This window comes from Falco biarmicus, chromosome 7 (genome assembly GCF_023638135.1).
Source record: "Falco biarmicus isolate bFalBia1 chromosome 7, bFalBia1.pri, whole genome shotgun sequence".
In the NCBI taxonomy this organism is placed as follows: domain Eukaryota; kingdom Metazoa; phylum Chordata; class Aves; order Falconiformes; family Falconidae; genus Falco; species Falco biarmicus.
Genome location: NC_079294.1, coordinates 54,969,323 through 54,990,912, shown reverse-complemented (window position 1 = coordinate 54,990,912; position 21,590 = coordinate 54,969,323). Strand labels below are relative to the sequence as shown.

Below are 21,590 nucleotides of genomic sequence, written 5' to 3'. Positions count from 1 at the left end.
TCTTCTATTATATAAATATAAAATGATAAGGTAGGGGAAATTTTTGGATCATGTTTTCGATTGTCATCAGAATGGTCGGTTCACACGTACAAAAGCTGAAGAGGGTATCAGTATTGCCTTTTAAAGGTGACAAAGGAAGGAAGGGAGTCTTACAGATACACTTTGTACAGTACCTAGCAGAAGAGAGCTCACATCTTAACAGGTCTTCTGTATGCTACAGAGACATAAATGCTAATGTATCTGATCATGAATATAACAGCTAAAGTACATTAATCCCTAACACTACCTGACTAATTAAGATAAATGCACGCAATATCGGTTTTAAGCCGATGGGCTCTGTTTCCAATTTACCCTTTTAAAAGGTTAACACTTAATTAAATGTCCATTTAACTTGTTTACATGACTAAATAATAGCTGAAAGTGTAATTAAACAAAAAGCTTTTTAAATGCTTATTCCTTTCCTAGCATGCAAGAATAGTAAATGTGAGCACCGTAAAACACAAGAGGACAAGAATGCTAAAAACAAAAAAATAAGTGACAGAATGTGACGGTAGTAACCCAATATAAATTAGTGCCTGCTATTATCGGTAGCCAGCTGGTGGTCATTATCCTGTTATATAAAGTATTACAAATGTGTCATTAAAGCTTTCCTTATAAAGTTTTTTGATATAAAGACAGATTCTGCATTTACAGAAGTACCAAGGAAAAGAGTGTGAATGAAACCCAAACTGACGTGTGTCCGTCAAGGTTCACTGTCTGTCTTTCTGGTGTGGCTATTATGCATATCCAGGATAACTGGCGAAAAACAACCACAATGACGCCGTGGTTAATCCGACTGTTTCTGTAACTGCTGACTTTCCAGCTGGAAGGCTATGTGAACTGAGCTGTCTGCAGGTGCTTCCACAGAGCTTCCTGGACTTCCTCCCTCCCTTGTCCCCACCCTGCCCCACCTCAGTTTTTGTTGCACGAGATACGTCCTCCAAACTGTATCGGTTATAAGCCAGCCTAAAACTTAGTTTCCAGGTATGTGCCTCTGCTAATTAACTAACAGAATGATGAGTGTGGTGCAGGTTTACTGCTCCAGTGTGAAGAGCGATGGTGAGATTCAACAATGCTAGGTCCCTTCCAGCATCCACAGGTAAGTGTCAGGGACACTTCTTGCCTCACTTACCTGGGCCACTTCTTGCCTGATCCTTTGCCCGTCCTTGAGGGGTTGTCCCTTCGGGCTTGCAGCTCTGGGTCTGATCCTTCCCTCCCAGCCTGGTGCATGCCGGCTTCTGCTCCTCCCAGGCCCAGGGAGGGGGCTGCCTCACCTGGGTGAAGAGGCGGCTGCCTCCTCCTCAGCAGCCAGAAGAGCAGTGGGACAGGAGAAGACAGAGCAAGTCCGAGTCCTTCTCCATTCCAGCACACAGCACTATGCTCACCTTCAGGGCTGGAAGGAGTAATTACGAGGGAAGTCTTATTCAACCCAAATCTAATAAGCCTATATTGAACATATGCTTATTAAACCAGTACCTTTTAAAGGTAATTTTCAATGAAAAGGAACATTCCTGACACAAGAACCTACAAACACCTATCAGACTCTATTATCATTCTACTTTGTGAGCAGTAAATTTATGGGCAGTAAAATTTCTCAGTAATAGTAACAAAAAAGGAATATGCACAAACCAGCAGTTCTTCTTAATCAAATTATCGGAAAGTCTTGCTAAAAGTCTTAAAAGATTTCAGCCCAAATTCTCAGCATGGAACACTTGTTCCTATGGTTAAAATCTGTAAAGTAATAAGCACTAAAAACAGGAGCTGAAATCGGAAAGCAGCAGGCAGGCTTACCCATGGGAAGTGTACCATCTCTAATTGTACAGACAGGGATGCCATGCCAAAACACAAATGGAACGGTTTGGGGTAGTCAGGTTGTTCCACTGTTGAATCGTGCAAGTGCACGACCCTCTTACTGACAGCCTTCATCTCACCTTCCTGCTCAGGCTCACGCTTGGTGAGCTTCATACACCTTGTCATAAATCAATTCCTAAACTCTTTGAGGTATCTGCTTCCTTCTCCCAAATACTGTCTTAAGGCAAAAAATTGACAATAATCTGTTCATTGGAAAAAACATAATTTAGCTCACATTTGTTTTAAATTTATTTCATATTATTTTGTAATATTTTAAGCTCCATATGGAATGAGAAGGACATCTGAAAGAATTTTCATCTTAGATCTGGATTGCTGCATTATAACCATATAATTCTTCTCTTCTGCACATAGAGTAATTCTCATCCCCCACAGCCTACTACAATTCCCTCTGCCCAAAGGCCCTTGATGCCACAAAGGCATATGCAGTTTATGTATAGGACAGCCCTTCTCATTTCAGTGGGCATATTTCCATGCTTCATACTTGAGTTCATTTCATTTCTTCGCAGGTCAGAAGCCTGATGCTTACAGATATTTCTGGGGTTTCTACAGTACCCAAGGTAAGAATATGTGCAACAGAAAGGTCAAATGGTTAAGCCTCACTGACTGCTTCATTTTTCTAGAGAATTAGACAAAAATACCCCTATCAAGTCTTTCTTTATGTCTCTGTGAGTGAAGCAAAAACAGTGTTCGAAAGCAGGAGGCTGGGTGTGGGGACGTAAGTACGTTGCATCTGTGACTTTATAAAGAGATTTGGAGACATCTATTTTGCAACAATTGGGAAGAAACTGGGTGGGTGGCGTAGAAGAGAGGGAACTGTGAAGACCAAATGTTTAGCTGTATTCAACTGTAAACAGAGTGATAGTCAGTAAACAGTCTCTCTGAAGAAAGTAATTAATAGGCACATGTGAAGAGATGGAAAAGAAGATGTATCCTTCTTCAGCAGACATCAAAGGGCAGGCCGGACAGTGAGAAATTAAGCATACCCCAAGGAGGCCACACAGCTGTATGTACATTCAGCTAGGAAATGTAATGCAGTGTAATGAACTAGGAAAAGGAGTGAAGGGGGGAAATAGGCCATGAAAAAGGAGTCCGAAAGTAACAGATGAAGCAGCAACTTGCTCCGGGAGGAAGGGAGCAGGAGCAGAGAAGCAGGGAGGTCTAAGCAGGTCAGCTCTTTCTGTGGAGGGGTCAAGTTGCAGAGAATTTTTGCAGGATTAGAAAGAGTGATAAGATAACACAGTAGGTAGCCTCAAAATAAGATAAGGAAACAGAGGAGGAGCCACTGAAATGAATGGTTCTTCATTGTGATTCTCCTGCATCTTGCTACATCTGAAAGCAGAACCCTGTGGCAGTTGGCCAGTTTGACAGGGAAGGCGATAAAAATAAATTACATCCTCTGTTTCCAATACAGAATGAGATGTTTCCAAAAGAATGGGGGAAGGGAACTTATTTGCAGGGAGGAAAGGTACTTACAAGATCCAAAACTCATTGTCTGTTCTCTATGAAGTGGTGCCACAACTGACTCCATAACGTACATACTGGGATCCAAATGGGGGTTTGGAACATTCCACCTCTGGGCCCAGCTGCTTTTGTGAGTGTTCAGCTGGAAAAGAAATCCAAGCTCAAAATTAAGGAAATGCTCTTTTTTGTCTCTCAAAGAGCATACACGAAGCTGAGAAGAGCAAATCAGAGAAACTGAGGCCAAGCAGTTTGAGATTCCCAGTGTCCTGGGACATCTTTGCTCTTAAATTCTGTTAGCGTCATCTGTGGAGAATGTTTTCCTTCAAAACCTGACTATAACGCGGACGAGATAGATTTTCCCAACCAATCTGCTTTGCAGTTTAGCACGAGCAGAATACACGTATGTTAGCAGTGTGGTTTTGGCCTACTGTTGCAAATCAGGTTTTATGCCCCCAGTTCAAATGAGTCTAAGGAAACTGTGAGGGTTTGAGTTTCTTAGCACAAGTGAACATGCGTTTTTGCTGTAAAAGCAGCTTTAGCAAGGGCAACTAACCTCTCTCAAACACAGCACTAAACGAGTGTTTTTGCAAGAAGCAACCTAAGAGAAGGCTGGAACCAGTGGTATCTAAGATGAAAGGTTAGTAGGGCCTGTTGTGATAGAACAAGGGTTACTGGTTTTAAACTCAAATCGGGTAGATTCCCACTAGATATAAGGAAGAAATTTTTACAGTGAGGGTGGTGAAACACCGGCACAGGTTGCCCAGAGAAGTGGTAGATGTCCCATCCCTGGAAACATTGAAGGTCAGGGTGGATGGGGCTCTGAGCAACCTGTTCTAGTTGAAGATGTTCCTGCCCATGGCAGGGCGGTTGGACTAGATGACCTTTGGAGGTCCCTTCCAACCCCAACTAGTCTATGATTCTATGAAACATACCCTGTCCTCTTGCATGTGCTATCCTCTTGGGTCTGATGTGTGCTCTGTGGATCTTTGGAAACTGAGGATTGCCATGTCTTCTCTAATACTCCTGGCTGATACGTTGGATCACACACAGAGGGAAAATGTGTCTTGTACCATGCAGGGACTATAACCGTGGGTCACACAAGGCAGGGAAGTATTTTGCAAGCTAGCACTTCATCCTGTGCAAGGACCAGGCAATCGCCCTGTTCGTTATCTACTATCACTCTCCCACTTGGAATGCCGTCCAAGTTCTTTGTTTAACAATGTATGGAGTATTGTGGAGTAAGCCATCAGCTCCCCATGAACTGGAAATCAAAAGTAGATCTGTCCTTATGGATCCAGAATAAATACATTATTCATCTTACCTGGCTGATTTGTCCCGTACCACTAGTGATTTTCCCAGAGAAAGATTCTGCACATGATTAATAGCATTTTTTGAGGGTTAGACATTTCAAAATTGTCTACTCAAGGGAAGAAATTTCATGTTTCAGCAACGTAGAAACACTGGCTGCAGTTACAGCAAAGAATGGAATTTCAATTAGCCTTCTATGATCTTTATATGCATGCCTGAAAAACAGAGATGTCAATATTGCAAGTCTGAGAGGTCAGTAAGACAGTGTCCTTTGCTGACAGACAACAGGCCATGCCTCAGAACTCCCACTTGCTGGGCTGGTAGAGATAACATTTAGTGTGAGGCAGAGCAGCTTCAGTTTTAGGGCAGGGGTGCTGCCTCTGTGGTTCTTTGGAATCCTCTTTGCTGGAAAACAATGCTGTATTATCCTCCAGAGATCAGCCAGGGCTGGTCTCCCATCTGTTCATGGATCTGCACCTGTTTTTCATTTCACCAATAGTGGCCACATGGCCTAACACTGTTGGGGAATGTAGAGAAGAAAATGAATGTGTGGTTCAGGCACTGGAGTTGGATTCAGAAGCTCTGAGTTTAATTCCTGACTGTGGCATAACCGTGGTGAGTCCTTTCATTTCTGTCTGCCTTAACCTCATCTGTAAAGGAGAGGAAGGAGTGATTATTATTCTGGGGCCTTCTCCTTACCTTTTTTAACAAAGGAATTGGAGAAAATTTGTTTTTTCCTCTCTGCTTGTATTTCACCCAGCACAGAGGTCTTTACGGAAGCAGATCTCTATAAAACACGTCATTGATGATTAGGAACGCCAAACAGGTCTCCCATCCATTTCCTTTGTGCTCTGAAAAACAGAAGGGAAGTTCCTTGGGAAAGCTGCTTGGTTTCTGCCTGTGTAAATGACAGTGCTGCTGGGACATAGCTCCAGTAGCATAGAACTGGTTTACAGGTATATTGAGTGTTTATCTGCAACTGGTCCACATGTATCCAGTGTAGTGACTCTTTGTTGATCTGAGCGTGAATCACTTTCTAGCTGCAGCCACCTTCCCTGCCTCTCTCATGTCTTGCACTGGACATGCCATAGATTTGGCATTGTACATTTTGTAGTCCTTACACTTGTTTAGAAAACAAAGGTAAAGTTGTTGCCCCCCTAGCTGCCTTCTCATTTTATTGATTGGTTCATCAGCCACACTCTGTGTGTTTACCTTCCAGTACAACAGTTTGGCTGCAGCTTGTGTTGCCAGCCCGTAGATAGCTCAAGGCTAAATAAAGAGGGTAACTGCTGTCAGGTTCCATGTAAGTTCTCAGCTGGGCATGGTAACGCCGTGCTAACTGGGACACGGCGACCTTGCCAAATGCTGTCAGCTTCTGCAAAAGTCCCTTCAAGTGCTCAGTGTCAGAGATCCTTACAACTCACTCTTTGTGAATTCTCAACCCAGGCACCACTTGTAAAGAATCCTCTCACATTTATTCTGTCCTTACTGGGGATTGAGTTGATTATAACTGTTCTCAGAGTTGGTTTTCACCTTGAGCCTCACCCAGCTTCTATTGAAAGCTGCCGGGTTTTGTCGTTGACTTCAATGGAATTAGGCTTAGGCCTTTATCATGAAGTTTGATGTTTGCTGCAAGTTTGATTTCCATGTGATATATCTGGAAGCTTTCAATTATCGTACTGCCTTTGAGATGGGAAATTGACAAACTGTTATCTCTGGGAGCTTTGGGTGGTTCAGATTGGTTCTGTCAGATCACAAGGAAATTTGTGCCAAGCAAGGTTGCTATTGAGTTCTTCATTTGATCCTCAAATTAAAATTTAACTGTTTGACTGTTTTGCACTTGAGTCTTTGTTTCTATCTGAAATTTGCCACAATACAAAGGGCAGGTATTTTGCATGACCCATGAATTAGGAGTTTTGTGTCACCTTCAGAAAACCTCAGGAGGCTTGGGATACAACGTTATGCTGAGCACTACACATTTGCAGGTGCTGTGGCCACAAGAGACAATTACGATCATTCATTTTGACCTTCTGCAGTTTTTATAGAGGTCCATACCTCCCAATTTAACCAATACATAGTCACTAGAGTAGTAGTTTGATTTAACTACCTCAAATTATGGAAAGTTCACTGCAATCTAAGGTTCCTTCTCCTCAGTGTTTAAAATTTGTTCCTTACCTCTCATCTGAACCAGTTTAACTTTTGTTTTATGTCACCGGCTGTTGCTCTGCTTTCACCTGTGCCTATTGTTGGACTCTATAGCTCTATAGTATCTCCATGTAGACCCTTACACATCGCAGTCTATCAACTTTTTGCTTTTTCTTCGTAACCATCTTTAGTCAGGTATATATTTCAGAGCTCTATTCATTCATAAGTCCAGTATTTATAGTTTCAGAATTTGGATTATATCAATTAATCCAGCTTCTGGTGATCTGAATCACCATGCGATTTTTAAATGTTGGTTTTAAATTAAATATTTCCCTTGAAACTCCTGTGGTTCACAGTCACTTTACAGTTTTGTAAGGCCTGCTTATAAAATCAGTTCCTTCACACTCAGATGTATAATTAATATTGGACTCAATGGAAATATCCATTTTACCCAGGAATGGCAAGATCAGAGTTTAAACTAGCAGGCAATGCCAATGAAGACGTTAACCCTGAAAGAGCCAGCTACTGAGATTTTCCCTCTGTTTCATGACTTGGCCTGTTTTTAAGTTAATTCCATTAGATTAGTTTTTTTCATAGAATGCTATATATGGATTTGCTAAAAGGTAAACTAAATCTGGACCCAATGCTATTAAGCTATAGAGTAATTGCAGTGGGAAGGAACTTTTGGAGGTCATCTTGTGTAAATCCCCACTGACAGCAAGGTGAAGTTTGAAGTTAGATCCAATTGCAGTGGTAAATACAACCGTGAGTACAGGAAAAGGTTGAATGGTACCACATTCGCCTTCTAACATTACACATTCATTAAGGACATGACATACAAATGTTATGAGAGATTATTACAATAGGGATGTTGCTTTTATATTTTGCTAGGCATCTTCTCACTGTGCACCCTTAACATATATTTTGGAGCAAAGCTCTATCAGTCAATCTAAAATCAACATAAATTTGCATGCAAGTATACAAATGACTTTGAAGTCTTTTGTCTCATCAATGGCCTGAGACCTAACCCTTTTGTTTAAGCACATAATGTGCAACAAGTTCACTTAAAAGCTTTTCTTTATCTATATGCATTTGTATTGCATCTATATTCATTCTACTTTGTCAAAACGAATATGAAGAATTACTCTTCCCACTTTTGGAATGATCTTAGTAAAATTAGACAGCTGACAGAAATCTGTACAGTGATTATTTTTTTTTCTTTAAATATAAAATGCTGCTGTAACATTTGGTCTTCTGGTCTTATTCTTTATTTACTACAGTTTTTTGACATCTGTCCCTGTCTCTTTTCATCAAATATTTATCTGCAGCAGCTGAAAGAGCCTCATTTGTTTTAATTAAAAAAAAGACCACCAAGCTGGGATCACTTCCTTAGCTCTTCCATGGCTTGCAGAGACAGACAGTAGATCTTGTGAGGCTTTCCTGAGGGTGGCCCATTGACAGGCTTTCACCCCTCCCTATATCCTTTTCTTTTGCACCATGTTTATTTTTGGATAGAGAAATGTAATCAGAGCCACATTCCAGACAAAGAAACTTTTTACAGTTAACACGCATGAGAAAGGAGGAAGATCATGTTGTGTTTCGTTTAGCGTTTCATTGTAAGAAACCATTTTCTAATGTGTGGCTTCTGAAATGGAAATATCATTGCCACAGAAACAGAAATTGTCATAGCATTAAGGCCTTTAGTTCAGCATGCTAATATTGCCGCAGGCAGCAAGCACTTAAGGAAAAACTGTAGAAATTCAGCTGAGAAATATCCTACTGATTGAAAACATTTTTCGCACTTTTCCTCCCTAGCTGATATCTGCCTCATGTATTTTTTTGCCCAGTGTTGACTTAAGAAGAGGAAAAAACAAAGAACAAAGCAGCAACCTAAAATAACTCCTTTGTGCAAAGTTAGTACTCTAAGGTCATGGTACAAGCTGATGCCTATTGCTACTAAAACTGTTCTAGAGGGTGTTTGGGACGTGTTCTCAGTTTTAGATGTCATAGACAAATAATTTTTGAGGGCACAGACAGACTTCTCATGACTTCTAGAGGTGGTGAGATGTCTTCTGGTCTCGGGCTCCCAATTCAGTTGCATAGCATCACTGACCGCTCTCAGCCATCTTGATTATCTTAGTTCTTATCAATGAGACAGATTTTTGAATTAGGCTTTTATATTTATTTGAGATGGAGGAGACTAATAAGCAAATCTTTTTTTTTTCATACCCCATTTTCACCTCGTTCTTCATCTTACATGAAAAGTAAAAAATAAAATGAGCCATCCCTGTGAATCACCAAATTAAAACTGTTATAGCCTCACTTGGCAAAAATTACCTTCAAAAATGATCCTATTTCAATCTCCTCTGGCAGTAAGTTACAGTAGAGTCATCCCATGCTTAGACAGATATTTCTTAGTTTGTTAGGTACAAAACATTGACTAACTTTAAACCAAAACATCTCTTTGTGGGTGTAATCTGTTTAAAACATTACGCTCTGGTAGTTGGAGTTTTCTGAATTCTGAAAAAACCTGTAAGACTCAAAGCCTGACAGTAATGTGTGCACCTTTTAGTTTACTTTGTAGGCAAAGCAGAAAGAAAGGTTGATGTGATCTCATGTATCACAAATTACCTCATTACAGCATCTACATAAGAAAATGGGTTCAGGTAAGGAAAGAAATATTTTCCCTATTATAATACACATATGCAACAGGCACACATATAGCACGTTTCAGAACATTTATATAAAAATTGCTGACTTACCAAGAGGTCAAAGGAGATTTTATCTCAGCATCTTTTCCAATTCACAGTATTATCTCCCATTCTGCAGGACACAATAATGTGGCACCATAACATTCTCATGTAGACCAGTTCTGTATTTGAGACGTGTAAAACTGACATAGAATTTTAAGGGCAAAGTTTTCAAAAGTAGACACATATATTAAGAGTACAAATTTAAATAAAAACTTGACCCCTAAGTTGTCGTGTACTGAAACCTATTATTTAAGTAACTTTTACAGACAATAATTTGCTATATTATAGTTATAATATTGTACTATGACTTTCTAAGATCTTGATATTGGCATAAAGGAAACTAATCAATTACATAACTTGGAATCAGAATTTAATCCTTTCCTTGAGAGATACTGAGACAGGAGACAGCACCATTGCTTAATCAATGGAACAATAGAAGGGCATTCAGGAATTTAGATTTTTCTTTCCAGCTCTGCCATTGGATTGAGGGTGACCTTCACCAAATACTGTTTCTACTCTGCAAAATGCAACTGTAAATTCTCTTTTTAAAAGCATTTTAAATGAGAAAGTACTGTAAAGTACCCTAGATTTGATGCCAATTGCTTACAAGGGTAAGTGAAATCAGAGTTAAACTAATTTAAGGGAGGCTTTATTATCTAGAAAGATTATGAGCTTGTCAAAAAGATATTAATTAAAGTCTGGGGACTGCTTGCCAGTGTCATTCTAAATTAATTGCTAATGGGTTACTCTTAAAAGTGGAGTGCAGCTGCAAGAACATCAGGCTCAAAGGAAACTTGATTTTGTTTATCATTCATTTTTACTTTGTTTAGCAAAGGATTTCTAAGTACCAAAGAAACCTGAAACTGTTTCTGGCAAGGATATTTTTGATTACAAACCTCTTTCTATAATCTAAATGGCAGGATTCACACACTTACTGTAACCTTCTATACTTTCCTCTCTTTCTGTAAATCTCTTGAGAACAGAAAAACCTTTAGAACTGTGTCTTGTATATCTTTTAAGAGGCAAAGAAGCCAAAAAAGCCAACTGGCTTTTTAGAGCCAGTGGCACACAAAATGGATTGATTGACATAAAGTTAGCAGTGGTTCTGCTGACCCCCAAATCATGTGTGGTTGGTATCATGTTCTTTGGGGATAATAACTGCAGGTGAGAGCAATTCAGAACAGTCCAGAGATTTCTCCTGATTTCAAGGCCTCCAGTTTATAGTCATACTTAAGGGCACAGGCGTGGGAAGTGGTTCATACCCACTTCTGTCCCTATGTACAGGCTACGTGTTCTAGCTTTTTGTATATGAGTTTTGCTGCAATGTCTCACAGAAATAAGTGCCTCGGGAGGATATGTAGCTAAAGAAAGGCTGTGTTCTGATCAGACTTAAATCAGTGCATGTGGGGAATATTCTTTGAAGACAGTACAGTTACACTGGTGTAAAATGTGGGAAACTGGAACGTGAAGATTGCAACCCCTGCTAGCTCCCTTTCCTGTCGGTGACAGACTCTCCTGCTTCTGGCCCTTAGACAAGACTTAGTCAGGCTGCCTTTTCAGTCTAGGCATTCAAGGGGCTTTTGCAGGTACTTCCTTTCCAGTTCAACAGTAGTGAGCAGGCACCCACAACAGAGAAAAAAATCTATCCCACTGAACATCTGTTAAACTATTTATTTCCTTATTTTATGCTACCTGATAGCATAACCATTTTGTATCAGTCCCTGGGTTAAACAGAAACACAGATCACTGTTTTAAAGGAAGTTGAAGAGGTCTGTGCTACCTCAGACAGACATTTTTGAAATAGTTGGAGTTTAGTGAAAACATTTATTTTTTAGAAAGCTCTGTCACCAAAGAAGGAAGTGATAAGTTGTAACTTTTTTTATTCCTACAGTTTAAATTTGAAAATCTGAAACCTATCACTACATATAATCCTACTAATTCAGGTATGTTAAATCCTGACAAGATGGTCAGACCCAGAAAACACAGTTCTGGCCTTGTGGAAATCAGTTACAAAAATACCAGTTGATTTTAATAGATGCCAAAATTGTACCAAAGTGTTTAGTTGTTTTTTACCCCAGAAAATAAGAATATGATTTACACCTTCCCATACTGATCCTTCTGTTCAGACAGTCATGATCTTCATCATACTGGGACACTTCAGTGCTTTGGCTTTTATTTTGGATGCTGTCATTTTATATATACTATGTAATATGGGAATATGGTGCTTTGAAGTGTTGATGACTGTTCTGTTAATGGCTTGGGAATATGGCTAGCACATCTGTCTCCATATTATTTGTGAACAGAATTCCTCTTCTGTTTGCTTCACAAAACTTGATGACAGAGTATTAGCAATAACTTTTGAAACTTTTTAATATACTAATTAAAAGTCATCTTCCTAATACTTATGAAACCATCTCAGGAAAGAGCAACATAACACTATTACATTAACTGTCTCATTTGAAATATCTGGTCTCTAAGCCTGTAGGTTCAGAACCCCCAGCAGAATTTACCAGCCATTTCTGCTCAATATTGACGTGACAAACTTCATAGCATTTTTCTTACAAGGGATTTGAACCAGGACAAGGGCCCAAAGTTTCCCTCCCTATCTGGTAATCTATTTATCATTGTGTCATTACTTCTCTACTCATACACATGCATATATACATATAGGCAGCCTTTCTTGTGGTTTTCATAGCTGTATACGCAGTATGCAACATGCTGGACCAAGCAGGGAGAGCACCAGCAGCTGGAGAAAATTTTATCACAGAAACTTTCAGGAGCAAAGTAGTAAGTCTCCCCTGAAAGTGAGATAAATGAGAATGACAGAACAGCTTTCTGTGTGCCATGGGTGAAGCCATTCACTGCACTTGTTAGTGAATCTGCTATTGTACCGACAAAAAAAAGAGGAGGCCTATAGTCCAGCATGTTCTTTGGGACTCAGAGACACAGTTCGACCAAAGCAGAATGCTTTGACAACAGAGTATGTCTTGTAAGAATGTCATAAAAAATGTAGCTGTGCTTACTGATCATAATTTAATTCAGTAACAACCATACACACTGCAAGGTGAATGCTGTACAATGTTTGGTTGGTACCAGGATTCCTTTAGTAACACACGGGCAAGGAAGCTCAGTGATTCACAGACCATGTTCAGAGGGACTATAGCACTCATGGCTACATGAAAGTTGGCAACTGATTCTTGTGGACAAAAGTTAGTAAGTTCCTTAAAATTAAAACATGTATTAGAAAAGAAGAGAGGTCAGAGAAATACATTGTAACTCTGATTCATGAGAAGCCTTACTTTACTAGATGCTCCAGTTTAAGATTTCTAGGCATCCCATCTAATCTTCTAATCCAATAATCCTAAAATCCAGCAATTAAAGAATGTTTTGACAAAGCAGCCAGAGGCTCATTCCTCTAATTATGCTTCACAGTTTAAGCTTCAGATACATAGGTTTACTCATGCAAAATATGCATGCAGTGCATCTGAACTTACTAGAATAATAGACACTTCTGCAAAATGCAGCCTATTAACAGCTTCATCGAAAATGAAACTAAATCAAGACATCTTATTGCCAAAGAAGAAAACTCTGGGGGAAGTGTTCCCTTAAGCATTTCTGTTTCCTTCCTGAGAATGAATTCAATTATACCTCTAACACTAAGTCATATCTGAGACCAACAACATTCTTAAAAAATAGAATTTAATCAGCAGCTTCTAGAAATCCCTCTCGCTCTGTCATGTGGGTTGAATTCCTCTTTAAGCTCTGCCATTTTGCTGGTGTTTCCTGTCAGAAGGTGCAGAGTCTGATGATTCACAGTGAGAGACATTAAATGTTCAAGTACTGAAGCCATGGAGAAATTGGAAGCTTCAGTGTTACAGGGAATCTATGTTATATGTTGGTTAATTTAAGATAATAACCAAAATATTTCTGTATATTTTTCCTGTGGTAGAATTATACTCTATCAAGTATAATTAATATTCTTTCCTGCTCCACTCCTAGACATTAAATCATTCCTTTCTTTAATGAGCTGGTTTTATGAGAGGTATGAGAATTCACAGGCATCTGACTAACCTCCAGAAAATTTCTCCACCATAAAGGACCTGGGACACTTCTGAGGCAGCGGTTTGACAGCTTGCCATTTGCAGTCTTACCACTATATGCAAGATATATGCGCTGCTGGACCCAATCTATATGGCAAAACTTCCCACGCTTGGCCCACTCTCCAGAAAGATGTCCCAGTGACTAAGACCCACACAGATTTTTTACCTCATGCTCCACTTCATGTCCTCCTCATCAGTCTGCTTTGCTTGTCTAACTGCAGTGGTTCTGTGGGAGGATCCTTAGGGCTGCAGAAGAGAACAAACTGAAATCTGAAACAACTGGTAGCTGAAACTGCTGGGTGGCAGCATTTCAAGCACCGTGCAAAAAAAGTGTAGAATGAGGAAAAGGTGGGGTGAGAGGCAGCTTACCAGGCCTCAGATGATACCCAGCCTATTGTTTTACCCTAGCTGCAGCCGCAGATTCATGAGGATAGAGACTGGTGAATGACTGGCTTTGGAGTAGGGAAAAAAGTTACAGAGCAGGCCTGGGGGAAGCAAAAGCACTGCTGAACTTCTGAAGAGGAATGCAAAAAGATTTGTACTATTTGATAACAATGTGAGAGAACTCTGGAGTGTATAGGGTTTGCCCCAAAAGATGGAAGAGAAACTAAATGAAACATTGGACCTCTTGTAGCAGAAACCCAGAACAGAATCATAGAATCACTTTGGCTGGAAAAGACCCTTAAGATCACAGAGTCCAACAGAGCTGTCTTCTCAGAATTTTGAATTGGTTAAACATGAAGCCTGCACTATCACAGTCTGATACAGCATGTGTCTCCAGTAAAGTACGTTTACTAGCAAAACAAATTACAATATTTTCCTTGTGAGTTATGTTGACCTTCAACCTGGTAAGAGGATAAAATGTTAAAAAGCACAGAAATAGACAAAAGTGTTTTTTACAAGTGGAACCTTTTTAACAGAAAGACTATATCTGGGTGACAGGAGGGCTTGGCTGTTTTGTTGTTTGTTTTGGGGATTTAGCAGGGTAATGAACAAAGCAATTACAAGAAACAAAGATATGCAGCATTTGCTGTTGTCCCAACAATCTAGGGGAATTGAATCCACTGGCTGCCTGGAGTTCATTCTTGTAATCCCTTTATTAACCCTTTCATTCAATAAGCCCTCAGTTTTCCACAAGTAAAACTGCCATGTGTCTGTGCCCACATTTCTCTTTCATTTCTATGTTGGACAGGAATCCTTCTCTGTAGTGTTTGCTTCCTTTTAGCTGCATCAGTCTATTACCAGACCACGCACAGCTTTTCCAGTGTTGATGGCATTATTATTACTAAAAATACGAAGTACAGTGATATTATTCAAGGGACCACACTGAATCTTCCTTTCTTCCTAATGATCTCCCGTAACTTCCCTGACTTCTAATTTTTTTGTTATTTTATACATATTTTTCATAATCCTTTAGCCAGCAGCTAAGGAGTTAATTGTTTTTTATCATATATGTATTGTACAGGCTGAGGTGAAAGCCATGGCTCAGCAAAGTCTTGGCTAAACATGCTTATTATCATCAAACACTCACTCTAAAAAGGTGTTGCTATGCACCTGCTATTTTAATTCATATTAGGTTATTAAAATCAAAGTGTCAGAGCAGAAACAGAGCAGTGCTATGATCTGCTAGAAGACATCAAAAGTAGACAGGTTGTGAAGTCTGATATGGCTACTGGAGTAATGTCTAAATTTAGACTATTCTTTCTGTGTAAAATTTTCAGGTAATATCCTCAGCAGAGATACTGGCACTGAAGCCACTAACACTGTTTATATCAGCAAGATCTGGATCCATTTAGCTTGCATAAGACATGAATTACTAGCTTTTATGCAGTTGCCCTGTCCACTGTGATTCTCTGAAGAAGAGGCATGGAAGAAATAATTTTTGCAAGGAAAATTTGAAAAGCATTTTCCTCTTGCAAGGCACCCACCCTTGACCGCTGTTCAAAATACAATACGAGCTAGATGGGCTTTTGGTTTGACCCAGAACAGGTGCTCTTAACTTCTCATACATTCACTCTTTTCATCTAGAACAAAACCTGTTGTTTCTCTTTTGCTTCTACTCCCAGATACTTGGTAGAATTTGGTATGCTTTGAATCTACTCTCTATCAACAGAAGAACATGCATTTTGTTAATTATAGACTGGGGGATACAGTTAGCAAACTGGACACATCACACATTGATCAGGAGTTATTCCAAAAAGTACCGAGTGCCTGTTACAGTTGTATCTTGCAATGCTGCTGACATCCTGCTCCATGTCCCAGAATATGAGATAGCAGTATGTATCACCTCAGCTAGGGAAGATGAAAAAGAAAACATTGCTTATCAATAGACACGGACCAAACTGTTTCTCAGAAATCAGGTGACCAGAAACTCTGCTATAGCAACTCTAAGCCTCAGGAAAAAGGCTTGCATTAATTTTCATAATTTGAAGAGCACATAAATAGAGAATTTTAAAGGTTTAAGATCAGCAAAGAAGACATTTCAAAAGTACAGAAGTAACAACCAAGTGTTGGGATCCATCAGATGCTTAATTGCAATGAAAAAAAGAATGAAATATAAATGTCAAAGTACACGCAGAAGAATACCCAGGAGTATCTGTGACTACTTAGTGAAATAACTGAATAGATCAGATCTTCTTCACAAGTCTAGAAATTTTTCAGTATGCAGATGGTCTAGAATTCAGTGGAAACAAAAGTATCACATCATAAGTCAGTTGTTTAACATACTCTGTGTTTATATAAACTGTGGGTAGACATCGCATTACTGTAATATCGTGGTTGAGAAATCAGGCACTCGGGTCAGAAAATGCAGCACAGGTCAAACCACAACCATAATTCTTCCCTTCTCTTGCTTACGCATGAAAATACGAGATTGGATGTTCTACTGACTGATGTCAGGGGGCCCGAGTGCACCGATAGGATTTAATGGCCCTGACCAGCATCGCCTGGGGCCTCTACCCACACTCTTGCCCATGGGCCCTGGGCCTTCATTTAAGCTCAGCCCTGGACTTTCAGCCCCTACCTGCGCTATTTTTTAGGTGTGCCGGTGCTTGGCTATGGAACCTGCTGATCAGATCATCAGCTGAGCTGACTTCCCAGCTTCATCTCAGCCCTGCCTGTCGCTATGGTCCTGCCTGATGATTCTTGGGCTGATCCTGATGTGCAGACTGCCTGCCTGTCTTAATGTTGGACCTGCTTTGTTGCTGCAGACTTGCCTGGTATTTGGCCTTTTGCTTAACCCTTGCTGCCTCCCCTGAGTCTTCCCTGCTCTCTTGCTCTGGTATTGTAGAATGGGGCCCTGGCTGATGAGGTCTCTGCCATGCTGGCTGTAGTATCATATTTGGCTTCTTTGGCCAGAGATAGCCCTTGGTGTGCTCTGACCACTTATACTTTATGTTACCATGTATATTTTGAAAGAGTGAGAGTGTGACTTTCCTATAAAGTCCTAACCTCCCCAGCAAGACTTGGAGGGTAAGCCTGCATTCAGACTCTGCATTTAGAGATCACTGGTTAAGAGATGAAAATCAATTATTAAAATCTTACAACTACTGCAACAGTATGATAACATAATGCTAATGAACTGTACATGAAAACATGTGTCTTTAGGTAAAAAGCAACTTTCTCAATACGTTGGAGAATATCTAAGTGACATTTAGTATGAGACTTCACAAAACCGTTTTTATTGGTCTCCTAATATTTGGCTATCATTTTTTGGTTTGTTCTGTTTTCAAAAATTCTAGACTTTGGTTATGAAAACTGAGGTTTCTTTTAGCAAAAAGAAAATCAATTAATTGGCGGTTGTTTATAAACTTGTATCAGAAATACAAGCATGTTCACCTCAGCTATTAGTTTTTCTAAGACCAACAGTTCCATAGAAAATATCAAGAAAAAGCTGGAGCATTTTCAAACTGACGAAGCATTGCATGCTTCTAGTCTTCAGTGATTTTAAAGACAGGAGGTGAAAAATTCTGGCATCTTAAAATTTGGTGGCTCCAGTTGATTTCAGAGAGACCAACACCTTACCCAATAGCTAAAGCAGAGGGACCATTCTGCCAAGTGAAATGTTTCCAGAGACAAAGACGACCAGTCAGGAGATGTCTCCTGGCAAGTCCACAAGAGAAACCTAACTGACAAAAGAGATACTGCTCAAAGGCACTCTCATGGACAAAATATGTGCTTACTTTGCACAGCCAAGGAAACTTCAAGTATTTAAGAGTTGGGGTGTGTGGAAATCTTAACCTGTTGTATGTTAGTGAGGTACAGCTAGAAAGCAACAATCAGTGGCTTTGGCATTAGCAGTGTGAAAGCTCAGGCTAGTACCTAAGCAGTCTCTAGTCTGTTAAAGTTCATTTGCCAGTTTCAAGATGAAATTGCAAAGACTTTTTCGGAGTTGGAAAAATTTGAAGTCAGAAGAGATTGGGGGGGTGGAGCATCAGAGGGGAAAAAATTGGTCTTTTGAAGTTTTATATGTAAGGAAAGACCTGGATTTGTGCCTTTAAAGTAAACTTTCCTAACATTACAAATCCAAAAAACCTCGCTGCGGCCAAAAGCCACATTGCATACACTTATCTTTGAGAGGAAGGGGGAGGGAGATCAGTTCACAAGCAGGAAATGGTTTCCAGGTGTCCCCCTACTCCAGTGCACAACTTGATCACTACAATCCAGTGATGCCAGGCTTAGTAGTCCCAGCTGTTTTGCTTCTTCTCAGAGATTTGGACTAATCGTGCATTATCACAGTCCTTCTCCTGGTGACAGCGTGTAACCCTGGCTCTGGAACTCTGCTTGAACTGCTTACAGGCTGTGGGTGATTGAAAAAGTTACAGGTAGGCCTTCTCAATCAAGTATAAGCATGTGGAAATAAGCAAGGTACATATGTATATGTCTGTGTCTGCATATGCACTCATGCCCATGTGTGCAGGAATTCAAACCACATCTGTTTCTGGAGCTGGACAACAAAATCGGCAACTCTGCTTCTTGGTGTGTTGTGGAAGGAAGTAACTGAATGTGGCACTCTTTCCATCCCAGCACTTTGTACAGCTGAAGAGGGAGAAAAAGATCTGTTCCATTTACTCCACCTCAGTGTTGGGGGGTTTTTGCTACCCACCCACCCCACCCCCAACTGTAGAAATACTTTCTTGTTGGGTATTATGTTTTCATTTTTGCAAATATGGAAGGAAGAGCTTTCTGAAACTTTGTTCCAGCTTTAGTTAAGAGTATAACAAAAAAGTAATTAGCTTAGATATCTGACACAGAAAGAAAAGTTAGTTTTAAGAAGTATTGTTTAAACATTCCCTTTTGGCCTTTTTTTCCTCATGCAAAAGTTTGAACTCATAGCATTAAGCAGACAGAGAAGTGCTGCTATCCATTCTATTACATTATCTACATCGGTAGAGACCATGTCATGATGCACTAGAAAAGTGTCCTTTTATTTGCCAATGAAGTCACATTCCATGCTGACTAACTTTATTGTTTTCTGGTTAACCAGAATCAATTCAGCAGGGAATGTGACATATGGTGGGGAGAAATAATAAAGAAAACAAAAAGTAATTTTATTTTGATTGAATATATAGTGCCACAAAATAGTGAGCATTTACTTGGCTGCAGAAGCAATGAATGTTTGCATTCTCAATGCTGATGAAAACTTCTCCATTGCTGTCCCAAGAGATACTGTTTTCACTGTGTTCTCTGGAGGACCATTTTGAATAAAACTCTTAAGGTCTGTATTCAAGTATAAAAATATTTTATGACTAGTTTCTTTTTAAAGCTGAATGAAAGTATAGCAGTTCCTTAGCCTGGAAAAGGCTTTCTCAAGATACAATAGCAGCTTTCCTGGGCAAAGGGATGAACAGATTATTGAGAACTTTAACTCTTGCATGTAAATATTTTTTTAAAAAAATCTGTCTTGGAAAAAAGCAGTCTGAACAGCAGGAATTGGCACTATACTTTTTTATGTCAATGTGAAAGGCAAGACCAGTGGTATTACAGCAACCAGCACCTCCTGTACTTAGACTATGTCTGTAAGACATGGAATGGTAATTGTTACAAGCCGGTATTGTGAAACTTATAAACAATTATTTAATGTGACATATTAGATCACAATATATTAGACATATAAGGAGTCAAGCAACCACCTTCTCTTCTGTCATTGTTTTCTGACAGTAACTAACACCCTGATGGTACAATGCTCCTATATCATGTATGCTGAGTATACCAGCACTCTACATCTAATTCATGATTTTGTGAAGCTCTGAGACGTTTCTGCATTGAAGTAGGGTCATGCTTCTGTTTTAATCTTTTCACTAAGGCTTTTAATATTGTAACTTTTAATCTTTATTTTTCAGTATGTGAGAAACTCTAAAAAGCTTGAAGCTGTAGTCCACCAATTCTATTGTCAAAACAGGAAAACTATATGACTCTGTATATCCAAAGTTTTATTACCTACCTTTTTGCCTAACTGCTTAGCTTCTTCCCAGATATGACTGTTGCAAAATGAAGTGTAGTACTCCCGCACCATATGTTCAGATGCGCCAAGGGAGAAGGGAGTTGTTTTTCAATTGGCTCACTGTTTTTTAATGAGACAGAGGACTTGTGACCTCAGTGCATTGTGGCTGATAAATGGTAGTATGTACCCACACATACTTACAGAAAACCTGCAAACACAAATGAGTCGTGGGTAATCTCTAGCCTTTACTAAGGAAAGGCAATCTTGTGGGCAAACACTTAAGCAGAAAGCTAATGCTTAATAGTATGTGATTTTAAACTGCCAGTGCACAAGCCTGTCAACATTTATTTCCAGGTTCTCTGATCCTCTTTATTAGTTTCCTGTCTTGCTTTCATCTTAACCAAGTCACAGAAAGATTTGATTTTATTTTGTTAACAAATATTCAATTTTTCTCTTCAGATTTGTCTGTATTTCTCAAAGATCTGAACAGGTTAAAAATGTTGTTTGTGCAGCTGAAGGTAAAGTATGCTCTTAAATAAAAACTTATGTAACTTATACAGAATAATATCACATGCTAGACCATTATGCTAGGATCTGATCAGATAAGTAAGCTTTGCCTTCATTAAAGGATTTAATCTTGATTATACTCAGGGCAGGCTCTAAATAACAACCCTGGAGTTCTCCTCTAAAGGATCTTTCATGCTCTGGTCTGGAGTTTTTCAAATAACTAACACTATTTTTTGAGAAATCAAAAGCAAAATTTTTTTCCCCTCTGTTTTTTAAAAGTAACAGGGTGATGACAGAAAAACTTCCCCTTGGCTCTCAACTGGGAGTTATAAATACCCAAAAGCTAAATCCTAGTCTGGGTTGGTTTTTTTTTTATTTTATTTTATTTCTCCAAGATCTCTTTTCTGGAGATGTGTTTGAGCCTTAGATCTCTTGCTTGCATTGCTACAGAACTGATGAAAGTCTGAGATCTCAATCAAAGGCTTAACAAAACAATAATCCTCTATTGCCCTAATTCTTCTCTGAAACATCTCTCTCTGACAAGAACAGTCCTTAAGCTTTTACATCTTTTTCTGCTTAAAATTACTTTCCTAATTAGAAGGAATTGTTTCCTTACCAAGTCTTTGTGCTTGAAGAACAGTGTATTTATGGGAAAGCATCTCTCAGGCTCTTTAGTTCTCTGCCCTCAAATACTGTGGCAGTGATGACTGTCATCATCAACTCTACGTCCCCCCCAAACGCCAACTTCCTTTTTAAACAAACAGAATCCAGTAACATTCTTCACAATCAGCCCAATTTCATTTGAAGCAAAAATCAGAAATAGCAGGAATAATCATGAATCACACAGATTTGATGCTTAGTGTAATCACTCTCAAGCACAACATTATAATTTAAAATTAATTCTCTTTCCTGGATATATTTACTTTCTATACTTCCATGCTAATCCTGATGGAATTTTTAGAC

The 21,590-nt window shown here is 39.4% G+C and overlaps 1 long non-coding RNA gene across 2 annotated transcripts in view; it reads right to left on the bottom strand.

Moving 5' to 3' along the window:
* Positions 1-21,590, bottom strand: part of LOC130152321 (uncharacterized) — a 38,530-nt gene that overhangs the window by 3,344 nt on the left and 13,596 nt on the right. For both annotated transcript variants that reach the window (XR_008822949.1, XR_008822950.1), the window contains exons 2-5: positions 15,830-15,970; positions 9,588-9,718; positions 3,385-5,531; positions 1,172-1,432 (exon numbers count right to left, since the gene is read on the bottom strand). This is a non-coding gene — a long non-coding RNA (uncharacterized LOC130152321). The remainder of the gene's footprint in view (positions 1-1,171; positions 1,433-3,384; positions 5,532-9,587; positions 9,719-15,829; positions 15,971-21,590) is intronic.